The sequence below is a fragment of the Labeo rohita genome, chromosome 18 (assembly GCF_022985175.1).
Source record: "Labeo rohita strain BAU-BD-2019 chromosome 18, IGBB_LRoh.1.0, whole genome shotgun sequence".
NCBI lineage: Eukaryota > Metazoa > Chordata > Actinopteri > Cypriniformes > Cyprinidae > Labeo > Labeo rohita.
Window position 1 is genome coordinate 27,095,354 of NC_066886.1, and position 12,660 is coordinate 27,108,013.

The 12,660-nt window shown below is 36.7% G+C and overlaps 1 long non-coding RNA gene across 1 annotated transcript; it reads right to left on the minus strand.

Annotated features, from left to right (window-relative positions):
- Positions 1–1,377: 1,377 nt before the first annotated feature.
- Positions 1,378–3,809, minus strand: LOC127180516 (uncharacterized). The gene is made up of 2 exons (XR_007829659.1): positions 2,558–3,809; positions 1,378–2,127 (listed from the first exon to the last, which is right to left on the minus strand). It is a non-coding gene; the product is annotated as an uncharacterized LOC127180516 (long non-coding RNA).
- Positions 3,810–12,660: the final 8,851 nt, after the last annotated feature.

The following is a 12,660-nucleotide window of genomic DNA, read 5'->3' on the forward strand; positions in this document are numbered from 1 at the left end:
AGACATGTAAATGTAAAAGAAAACCAAACTGGATGCAAAAACAGCTGTTACTTCTTGCCCAACTTGTTAATGAAAACAAATATATAAGCAAAGGAAAATCTGGAGTTGGAATAACCTCCAAAACCAAAAAAAAAAAAGAAAGATGTGTGGGAAAACATATGTGTGCAAATAATTGCAGTGATTTTCTAAAATTTTCAACAGCCATTTTAGCCCTGCTGATAAAATAAAATAAAATAAAATAAAATAAAATAAAATAGTTTGTGATTTGGTCTTAGTCACTTAGGAGCACCCATTATTTATAAGATTTTCTCCTAAACTGGCAAGTTATGAGCTTAAGATGTTTTATGAATATTGGCCCTGGGCTGCATTTCCCAAAAGTCATGTAACCCTAAAGTAGATTATAGAACCATTGCCACTAATGATCTCTATGATCAACTTAACTTATGATGCACAGCGCTGGTTCTCAAAATCAACTCACTGAATCAATGATCCAGACAGCTGCAAAAGAATTAACAGCTCAATTAATTATTAGTGAATAATTACTTATTCTGGAATATTTTAAGCAAATCTGACAATGTTTAATATACAATATACCTGTATGCCAGGGAATAATTACACAGTTACATTTTAAAGCAAATTGATACGATATTATTGTTTTCATTGTTCAATAGTTTCTATTATTAATTACTTAATTAATTTGTTTGTTTGTTTGTTTTTAGATCATTTTAGTAATGCTATACATAGCTTTATTTGGCAATACTTTACTGTGAGTTCTCCTTTGTTAATGTTACTCACTAAAAAATGTTGGGTTAAAAATAACCCAACTAGTAACCCAACTATGGGTTGGTATAGCACCTTCCCATCTATGGGTTATTTTAACCCAATGAATTGGGTTAAAATCCAGTTGGGTTAAAAGTAACCCAACAGTTGAGTTAATTATTTAGATTCATTTATATCAGTTTTTATTTATTTATTTATTTTTTTTATAAAAATACACTATAACACTACTTTGTTTTCAAATAAATATTTTATTTAAATATGCAAATATTTTTTTTTACAAATATATTTTTAAATGTAAAACAGTCATACTGCAAATGTTTACAAAATAAGTGTACAAGAATGTGAAAATATAATACATTCAAAACACAAATATGCACACACAACTGACATATTTTCAAGATGTACACTGAATTCAAAACCAACTATTCAAAACTAATGTTTATTTATCTGATTCTGGTCCACAAAACCTGTCATAAGGGTCAAGTTTTTTTGTATTTAAATATAAACATCATCTGAAAGCTCAATAAATAAGCTTTCTATTAATATGTGGTTTGATAGGATAGAACAACTATTTGAAAATCTGGAATCTGAGGGTGCAAAAAAATCTAAATATTGAGAAAATTGCCTTTAAAGTTGTCCAAGTGAAGTTATTAGCAACACATATTACTAATAATAAATTCAGTTTCAATATACTTATGGTAGGAGATTTACAAAATATCTCCATGGAACATGATCTTTACTTAATATTCTAATGATTTTTGGCATGAAAGAAAATTTGATAATTTTGACCCATACAATGCAATTTTGGCTATTTCTACAAATGTACCCATGATACTTATGACCGGTTTTGTTGTCCAGGGTCATAAATGTGTATCAATTCATATTTATTTATATCAACACATACACAAATGTGCACAAATAAAACAAACATAACATACAAACTTTTATCAATAAAACAAAAATAAAAAATCATAAACACAAGTAATAATAATAATAATAATAATAATAATAAAACAAAGTAAATCTGCTGGCTGCTGGACTTGCTGATAATCAGCAACATAAAAAGTTTTTACGGATCAATAAATACAAAGTTTCTAAGGAAGAGGTAATGTGTTGAAAGAACTCCTGGAATATTAAAGACTGTGTGCTGCAAATGGGTGCAGAGGAGCTTTGGGTAGTAGATGTCATAAATGTAGAAATGTCTGAAACACAGATCCACTGCTTGTAGTAAGGTCTTCTGTTCCACTGTTTCACCGTTGAAAATGCTAAAAACTTCTTCTCTTGGAGTTAGTGCAGCAATGCTGGTGTCATCCGGTCGCATAAAACTTCCTTCATTGACTCCTTCCTCTGTGATAAGATGAAGCAGAAGAAGAAACATTTTACAGATAAACTAGAAACATTTTTTCATAATTGTTGGAAAACCTACACTACTAATCAGAAGTTTTTGAACAGTAAGATTTTTAAAGTTATTTAAAGAATTCTTTTCTACTCACTAAGCCTGTATTTATTTGATCCAAAATACAGTAAAAGCAGTAATATTGTGAAATATTTTTACTATTTTAAATAACTGCTTTCTATTTTAAAAGCTTTGAAAAGACTGGACAATTACATTTTAAATATATTCAAATAGAAAGCGGTTATTTTAAATGCTGTATTTTGGATGAAATAAATGCAGGCTTAGACAGAAGGGAATTCTTTAAAAACATTAAAAATCTTGCTGTCCAAAAACTTTTGACTGGTAATGTATATGGATCACTAATATAAATAGTTTACTTACCTTGAAATATTTCAGTTAATTGGCATGTGGATGTTTAATGTATGAGATTCCACTGTTGTAATTTTTCCTTCACTGAAGAACCCAATGTCTAAAAATAAGTATAAACACATTTAGTACACATTTAAAAAAACATGCAAATCTGTCATAGCTTTATAATAGAAATGGCTGTAATTAGAGGCGAATCTAATATATGCATAACAATATTCAATATAAATAAACCATAAAAACACATTTAGTGTTATTCCAATTAGTGCTCGCTTTCCAAACAACTGACGCTTGCCTTGTTTTGACCAGCAGGCGTCGCCGTTGTGTCACGAACGATTGGAAGCAGTGAATCATTTTGCGAATTAAGCGATTCGTTTAATTGATTCGAAACTTTGAAAAGCTTCGTTTCTCCCATCACGTCTTGCTTTTGGGAAATGTGATTATTTGTAGACTTTTCTAAACAGAGAATTAACTGAATTTGAGCGCATCTCTCTGAGCTGCCGCTGAGCTAAGGTTACATACTGGACCGAAGTTGAAAGGTTCGTGCGGCGCGGTTTAAATCAACAATGTCTCATTTAACATTAGCCATTTCCCATATAAAGTTAAATGTGATAACCATTAATGCGACCAAACAAACTGTAGTCAGAAACCGTATGTCTAGAACCCTTCATCAGCTGTAAAATAATACTAAACCTGTAGTAATGGTAGACGGTGATTTCAGTAATGTAAGTAGTCCTGTATACATTCCACCATACATTATTAACTTTAGGTTACTGTAATACATCTCTAAACAGTTTTACAACTTTCTGCTAATGTTTATTTAATTTATTACTGCTAGCAACCTAACTGGGACAGCTAAGTTAACGTGACGTTATTCGTTTACAATGGAGCTCATTCTCTGCAGTAACGTTACAATACACTGACTAAAGGAAACTACATCTTCGTTAAAAAAAAACAAACATACAACAACAAAAGTTCAATTTTGAAGTGCATTTCACGTTCTTCGTATAAGTATAATGTTATAAGAGTTATTTAAACCCTATTACTTACCTCACACTGATGCAGCAGCAGCTTCTTCTGTGGTCAGACACTGTCGACCGTTAAAATTTGAACTGTCGCCGCGGGAACCAATTAAACCCAACGCTGGGTTATTATTAAAAACAACCCAACGATGTTTAAAAAAAATAACCCAACGTTTTAGAAAATAACCCAACACAGTGACCCAATATGTGTAACCCATCTATTGGGTTAAAAAAATAACCCATCTATTTTTACTGTGTAATAATAAATGTTTCACATGCAATATTCATTTTAATTTCATGTTAAATAATGTAAACTAATATTAACAAATGGAACCTTATTATAAAGGGTTACCATTTATTTGTTGTGACCCATTTTAGGGGTGACCAAAACAAACCCTTTTGGAAGGTCAAACCCTCTCAAACCCCCCCATAATTCACACCCTGATTTATGGTCACGCAGCCTTATAGACTGGTGAAATCAACATATGGCTCTCTACCTAAACACAAACACATATACATGTAATCTCCTCCTGTTATCTTTCTTTTTTTGCACACAAAAGCTACCTTTGTTTGCTTGCATTCTCCTATGCTTTTTGCGATGTGACCTTGCTCATGAGGGACTTTATCAGTGGGGGCATCTCTATTCACCTGGAGGTGAAATTGTCACACGTGTCAGCTTATTTACTGTAAATTCCAAAAGTAATAAAAACAAACCACACATAATATGTTTTATGAAACTCCAGAACAACATTGCAGGCATCCATCTTCAAAGATTATATTCTGACAGGGGAAACATGCCATTGGGTTTAACAGCAATAAATGCTCCGGCATATATATATATATATATATATATATATATATATATTTTTTTTTTTTTTTTCTTTATCTTCTACTGTTCGTTTTTGCTGTTTCTTTTTGCATCCGTGTGCTTGGGTGGAAAGACAACTCAATTTGCTATGATGGTCCATTGAAAACCAAAAATAAAGTTTGCAGGTCTAGTTTTTCAAGTAAGCAAAGCTTTTCCTACGTGAACACACATATGAAATTGATCCAGTTGGAATCAGGTACTAATGCCATCTCAGCGCTCCGGCTCTGCTATGTTAATCCCCTGAAATACAGTGGATTTGAGTGCAGAAAGCTAATTTCCCTCGCCGTAATAGATGAAAGAATTTGAGCGGCACAATGTCACAGGCTGTGTGATGGAGTGTTATCGTCCCAGTGTGACCAGATATCAGTCACTCTATCTGACATCCAAGGCACACGCCTTTAGCCAACAATGAGACAGCACAAATTTAGGGTGGGTCTGGTTATCTGTAACTATTTCTCAGTAGTTTGAAGTGCCTTTTATAGTCTTAAAAAATAAAGGTTCCGAAAGGATGAAAACCATTTTTTGGTTCCCCAGAGAACCTTTAGTCAACCATTTTTCTTAGAGTGAAGAACATTTTAAGAATCTAAAAAAAACTTTTTTTCCACCATAAAAAAACATTTTGTTTATTGAACGTTCTTCATGAAAACATAAATGCCAATAAATAACCTTTATTTGTAAAAGTTTTACACTTTTTAGACATTATATTGCTGCACATGTAGTCCAGAATAGGCTCAAAATGCAGTTTAAATGCGGCTTCAAACGATCCGAAATGTGGTTGTAAACAATCCCAGCTGAGGAAGAAGGGTCTTATCTAATGAAACGATTGGTTACTTTAATTAAAAAAAAATACAATTTAAATAATTTTTAATCTCAAACGCTCATCTTGGTCTCCCTGAACTCTGTGTATTATGGTTCAAGACAGTTACGGTATGTCGAAAATCTCCAATCATATTTTCTCCCTCAACTTCAAAAATAATTTCAAAATCATCCTACATCGCTGCAGAAATTCCGACCCAGTCTTTGCAAAGTGAACATGCGAAGAAGATCAAACACCCTTAAAAAAAAAGATAAAACTGCAATATAGTACAATTTTGAAGGGGGAACATGAGATGGGAGTTTTTGGACATACCCCAATTGTCATGAACCGGAAAAAAAAAAAAAAAAAAAAAAAAAAAAAAAAAAAACAGTTCAGGCAGAGTGAAATAAGACGAGTGTCTGACATTAAAAAAGTATATAAATTGTATTATTTTTTTAATGAAAACAACCGATTGTTTTACTAGATAAGTCCCTTCTTCCTTGGCTGGGATCATTTACAACCGCATTTGGGATCGTTTGAAGCCGCATTTAAACTACATTTTGGAAGTTCAAACTCGGGGCACCACAGAAGTCCATTATATGGAAAAAAATCCTGAAATGTTTTCTTCAAAAGACATAATTTACGACTAAAGAAATAAAGACATGAACATCTTGGACGACAAGGGGTTAGTACATTATCTGTCAATTTTTGTTCTGGAAGTGGACTTCTCCTTTAAAGGAGATTTGTTCACCTAAAATATGTACGGCATTAAATGAATATTATAAACTGATAAACATAATCACAACATGCTATCCCACACTTTTTTTTTCTTTTCCTTACAGTATAAAGCTAAGGTTACATTTTGGCTAATGTTACAGGGTTTTTTTGTTTTGTTTTGTTTTGTTTTGTTTTTTAAGCACTGCCAGAGAAACAGGTGTAATTTCCCACAAAACCTTTTTCTGTAACACCTCAGGTACAAAGAAAATGATATGTGTGTTTTTCAAAAAAAAAGTTTATAGCACTTTTGAATGTTATCATCTGTTCCTTTATTGACTGAGCAGTGTGTCATGCATAATTAATTATAATATGATTGCACGCTTGAATGAAAGATCATCACATTCAATTATGGAGTCACTATAAATACATCCTCAGCCCTCAGCTGAGCAGACACACATATTGCCAGCTAAGCTATGCAAACAGTTGGCTGGGTAGGGAGAATGAAGGACAAAGAGCAAATCCGTTCATTTTATTCTGTCTCCTCCACTCTCTTTTCACTGTCTGTTTGTCAGCACAGCAATTAGGACCTGAGGTAACAAGACCAAGAGTGAGTGCGATGGTGTGACTTTTTGAGGCAACGCACTAATGGACGTCCCACTGGGCCAAAGTGGTTCGGTGCCGTGAGGAGAAGGTGCCTGAGTAATCGGCCCCGTCACGGCCTTGCCGAGAGCCTGGGGAGTGAATCAGCACAGCTGGGAAGCAGACATCAGTCTCAGTAGGCCTTTGGGATGGGCCACTCCTCCTCCTCCAGGGAACCGTTCCCTCCTTTCTCAAAAGAGAGATTGAGAGAGAGAAAGAAAAGGGTTTCAACTACCACATAAATGCTTCCTTAATTTGCTCGGTTAGTCCTTAGTAATTCTTGTTTAGGAAGAAAGCCGAGTTCCTTAATTTGTTTTTTTTTTTTTTTCAATGCTAAATTCCTCTTTGGTCTGCAAGCAAATAAAGCACGTCCTGAAAGTAATGTAAAGGATGTGGTTTACGTACTAATATCTTCGTAATTAGGTTATTTTTGCACTAATACCGAACTTATTTCCCCCTCGTCCCGGTAACAAAGGAAAATTACTCCCCTTAGGATTTCCGTTTGTTAAAAATAACAACCTCAACATCTTCAGCTGCTACAAATTCAGGTAGTTCACAATAATCTCTTAATAATTCCCACAGTAAGTGGCCTTACAATTAGATTTTTTTTTTTTTTTACACTTTCTCAAGTCATAAATAACTATTTTTTTGCTGAAACAAGATGCATTTGATGCTGTAAGACAGGGGGGTTTAAATGGGGCCAAGGCGGTGATAGAGGGTCCATGAAAAATTAGAGAGGGAGGGAGATAGAGATAGAGAGAGTAAGTAAATAAATGTTCTGTTTTTTATTTTATTTTATTTTATTAAGGACATGTATACAAGGCACATGTAATGTTTTAACATAAACAGGAGTTCTTTTACAAATGGAACATGATGTTTGGAAGTCTGTGTCATCAAAAAGTTTGCAAACCCATTCTCTGAGAATGAGAGAGGAGGAGGAGAGTGAGAGAAAGAAAGATGACAATGAGACGGGAACACGGACAGGTACAAATCTGACAGTAATCTGCCTCTTCTCTTCTAATCATTCTGTCGGTGTGTGAGAGATGAAGGCCGGGGCGAGGTGATGGACAGCTCTGTGCTGTGATGTTGGCTAAGGCTCTTTCATTGTGCAGCATTAACTGATGAGAGAGTGCCGACACTCTGCTGATTAACAGGGCCCTGTTTAAAATATCCTCATCAAGAAGAATAGATTTGCCCCAGTCTGTCACCTCTTTAGAGAATTGTATAAACTCTGAAGATTTACTGGCTTACTTATTTGTCATACGAAAAGTAAGCTGTGAACTGAAATTACTGTAAAACTCAGCAGCCACTGGAGAATTTTGACACCATCAACCCTATTTTTTCCCCAAGTTCTTTTGTCTGAAAGTGTTGCTTTCATCACATTAGGATCCTTTAAATGGAGCGTTGAGACTAGGAGCGTTGAGAAACCACTGTAAAATGTAGATGAACTTGCTAGTGACCTCACAGTTTATTTTAATATGGCAGCAAGATACGTCGCTTGGCAACCATAAACAGGCTAATGAACTATTTTACTTGCAAGATTCTGATTATTTTGAATGAGAAATAACTTAATAATAACTATTTAAATGGACAAAATTCTGAATTTAATGATTGGCCTCCTTTTTCCTCTGACAAGAAGTAGATTTGCGTGTGTGTGTGTGTGTGTACTTGTTTTTTGCTACACTGTGGGGACCAAATGTCCCCACCAGGATAGTAAAACCTGAAATTGGCCTGCGGTCCCCACAATGCTAAAAAATGATTAAAAATAGTAAATGATGTTTATCTGAAAGTGTAACGATGCAAACATGTTTTCTGTGAGGGCTAGGTTTAGGATTAAGGTTGGGTTAGGGGATAGACAATATCGTTTGGTCAGTATAAAATCTATAGAAGTCTATGGAAAGTCCCCACAATTCACAAAAACATGTGTTTGTGTGTGTGTGTGTGTGTGTGTGTGTGTGTATATAAACAAGTGGATGTCTAAATTGGAGAACAATCTATAAAATGGAGCAGAAAGGCAGTTTTTAAAGCATTTTCATTAATTAATTGTATTCTGAAGTATGGGAAAACTTCAGAAAACAGTATTAAAAAAAAAAAAAACAGAAAAAAAAACTTAAATTAGATACTTTGAAGTTATCAAAATAAGAGAACACTTGCTGATACCTCCAAGTTAATAGTGTTAATCTGGCACCTGGTACTAATTTCCTTAATTATATGACAAACCCTATTTAGCTGGCAGCATTGCTCTAAATTTCACAGAGATTGCAAGATGGCGGGCCTCTCTAACATGACTGAAACACTGCAACAGGAGATTGTCCAGATGAAGGCCAAAGGTACGACCCTTTCAGCCACTGCTAATAATGCAGGATAATGTACAGACTCTCAATGGGGAAATGGTTCAGCACTGCAGCTGGAACTGCTTGCCGATTCAGTGCTGAACATGGTAAGGATCTGTCTCGGCATGTTTAAAGTTTTTTTTTTTTTTTTTTTCAAATGCTTAAACACATTTTTTTAAATTATGCCTCTCTAAACACAAATCCATAACTTCTAACTCAATTCCCCAAACTTACTATATTCAGGTCAAACTGAAGCTCTCCACTCAAAACAAATCAATCTTGCTGAAAAAACATACTTTGCTCTCAGACATGACACACAAACCCTCAAAAACACACACACTACACAGTTTTAGACGCTGATGAGATCAATTCAAAACAATACTACAAAAACTGGTAATAAGTGTTGCTTGGAAAAAAAAAAATCACGATGAACGCAACAAAAGTATGCATTTGCAAGTGTTTTAATCCTTAATTTATTGTACTGTAGAGTACAGTAAAAAACAGCAAACAACAAAAATAATTATTCTGCCCCAGCTTCCTGTCTTTGGTCTGGGACAGGCCAAAGAACCTCCTCAACATCACAGGCTAAATTGGCCCTAGACAGGCAGCGGGGGGTAAAATCCTCTTGCATGCCTGATTCAACCCTGGCACGCATCAACTAAAATATATGAGACTGCTTGTTTTCTTGCTCTTGCCCTTTCTATTTCTCTTCCATTTCTTTTGTTGTTGTCGTCCACCTCCTTCTTCTCCTCCTCTTCCTCTTTCACCTCCTACTCTTCCTCTTTGAAATTACACATTACTGTATGCGGGATATTGATTAAAAAAAAGACAGGATAGGATTCACAGTTACACTTTTACTAGTGGTCTGACAAAATATAAAGATAAAAAAAAAATAAAATAAGAATACATTACAAAGTCATTGTGAAATAGAAAAGAAAAAGAAATATGGGCAAAGGCGGAAATAAAAATTTGAAAGTGCACTGTCAGAATTTGTAACTCTTATGTTGTCCTCTGTCTATATATGCTTTCCAGTTAAAGGTTCATGAGATGTTGAGGTGTACCTTTGAGCTATTTCAGAGAACTGCTTTATCATTGGTTGATCTGTAGTCTCTACATTAGTTAAAGTCAATATTCACTTGAACAATTCATGGTAAATATATATATATATATAAAAGTCTAATACAAAATGTGTAGAATATGCTTGATGCTTTATGACAACTAGATCAAAAATGTAGCATTTACTGCAAAGACATATTGTCACACCCCTGTGGACTGTTTATGTTGGTTTCTCCCTCTTGTGCCCATATTTGGTTGCCCCTGTTTCCTGTCCTCATTTAATCATCATTAGTTAACCTTGTATCACCTGTGCCTTAATTATGTTTATCAAAATCACCTGTCTATAAGTTGCATTCAGTTCAGTGTTTGTTTTCTGGTCTCGTCAATGTATGTGTGGTTCTACCCTCCTGCTGTGGATTTACCTGTGGAATATAATAAAGACTTTATCTTTGACCTTCGTCTTCGTTCGCCCCTTCCTCACACGATACGTGACAGTTCACCAAATCTGACTCATGTGTTAAAGCAGGGGAATAGTGTTTATAGTTCAGGGAAATGGGTGTGCTTTTTGAAAAATGGCATTATGGTTTTGCAATTTTAGTTCAAAAGATTGGTTATATTGTTTTAGCATTCGAGAAAAACTGTAAGAGAAGAAAGACCGAAAGTACACTCTGTAGTGACCAAGCCGCTTATCAGCAGAAATAATCAAAAGGCTAAGCTCACCTTTGCTGATAAGCATGTTGTGTGGAGAGAGGAGCAAAGTTTGCTTTAGTGATGAGAGCAAGTTTAATTTATCTGGGTCTGATGGGAAACATTGTGTTCAGCATCAAACTGAAGAAAGACTGAAGCCCAAGTGTGTGAAGAAGACAGTGAAAGGCAGAGAAGGAAGTATCATGGTTTGGGGGGATGTTTTCCACTGCAGGAGTTGGGCCTTTTATACAGATACATGGCAGGTGAATGCAAATGTTTATCAGAACCTTCTTTGGTTCCCTGCAAGCATCTTCCAATCAGCCTGCAATTTTCTTTCAAGACAATGCACCCATCACATTGCAAAACAAGGAAAGCAGTTACTTGAAGCTGAAAGCATTAAAATAACGAAATGGCCAGACCAGAGTCCTGATCTAAACCTGACTGAAAATCTCTAGAAAATTCTTAGCAACAGAATTATGGCTAAGAAACCCACTACGGTTACCAAACTATGGAAGAGAGTGGAAGAAGAGTGAACCAAGATCAAACTAGTGCAGTGTGAGTGTCATGAATCTGGTCAGTGACCTGCGGTCCGCTCACCACCAGATGTCGCTCTCACCCTATCTTTACATACAGACTGTTGCACTACACCCCGGACTACATCTCACGTCATCCAGCACGCTGATTGGGTCAGCACCTGTGACCAATCAGGCACGCTATAAAAGCCCCGGTCTTTCCCCATGCTACTCACGGATTATTGTGGTTATTTGCATTGTTGTTTCCCTAGTTCCCGGGTTTCCGAGTTCCCTAGTTCCCGAGTTCCCCGTGTATAGCTTTCTCACCTGGCCATTTCATCTCGTCTGTCTCGCCGCCTGCCTTCTGCACTCTTGCTCGTTTCACGGATTATTCCCTCGTCTCTCCCCCTAACGGATTACATTCGCCACGGATCTCCATGTCTTGCCTTGGTTATACCCGTTTGCTATTGTTCTGACCCTGCCTGTTTTCCCCATGTCTCTGTCTCGTCCTTTAAATAAAAGCTTGCATTTGGATCCGCTCGCCTCTTGCCTTACTCCCCACGTTACAGAATACTCCGTCAAACAAGGATCCAGCAGCTTCAAACCCGGACATTGTACAGGTATGGACACAACCAAAATACTGTTCAGACTAAAACAAGGGCCACGATCACTAGAACAACACATCTGTAAATTTTTGGCCATTGCAAACCATTCCATTCTCCCGGACTGCATTTTATGTGAAATATTTTGTGATGGGTTAAATGATCTGTTAAAGGCGAGGCTGAGACACGAGGCTCCACGTTCATCATTAGCTGCTTTCATGGACTATGCTTTGCTGACTGTGGGCTCATTGTTTACAGTGGATGGAGGAGCAACGCAACATCACGGTAACACCGGCCGTGCAACCCACTCGTCAAATGGCGGCTGCATCAGAGCACGCTCTCATAATGGCGGCTACAACGGACCCCGTTCACAAAATGGCGGCCGCGCCGGAGCGCGCTCATGCAATGGCGGCGACTGCGATGCCCATTCATAAAATGGCAGCCGCGCCAGTGCGCGCTCATGTTATGGCGGTGACGGTGGAGCCCGTTCACAAAATGGCGGCAAAAACGGAGCTCCGTCACGTCACAGCTGCAACCCCTGAGCCAAGCAAAGCTAAAGCTGTATTTCCCAAGTCAAGTCAAGTTGCAGCTGCGTTTCCTGAGTCAAGTCACGTTGCAGCTGCGTTTCCCGAGTCAAGTCAAGTTACAGCTGTATTTCCCGAGTCAAGCAAAGTTACAGCTGTGTTTGTTTCCAGTCAAGTCAAGTTGCAGCTGTGTTTCCTGAGTCAAGTCAAGTTGCAGCTGTGTTTCCTGAGCCAAGCAGAGTCAAAGCCGTCGTTCCTGAGTCAAGCAAAATCACAGCCGTCGTTCCTGAGCCAAGCAGAGTCAAAGCTGTCGTTCCTTAGTCAAGCAAAATCACAGCCGTCGTTCCTGAGCCAAGCAGAGT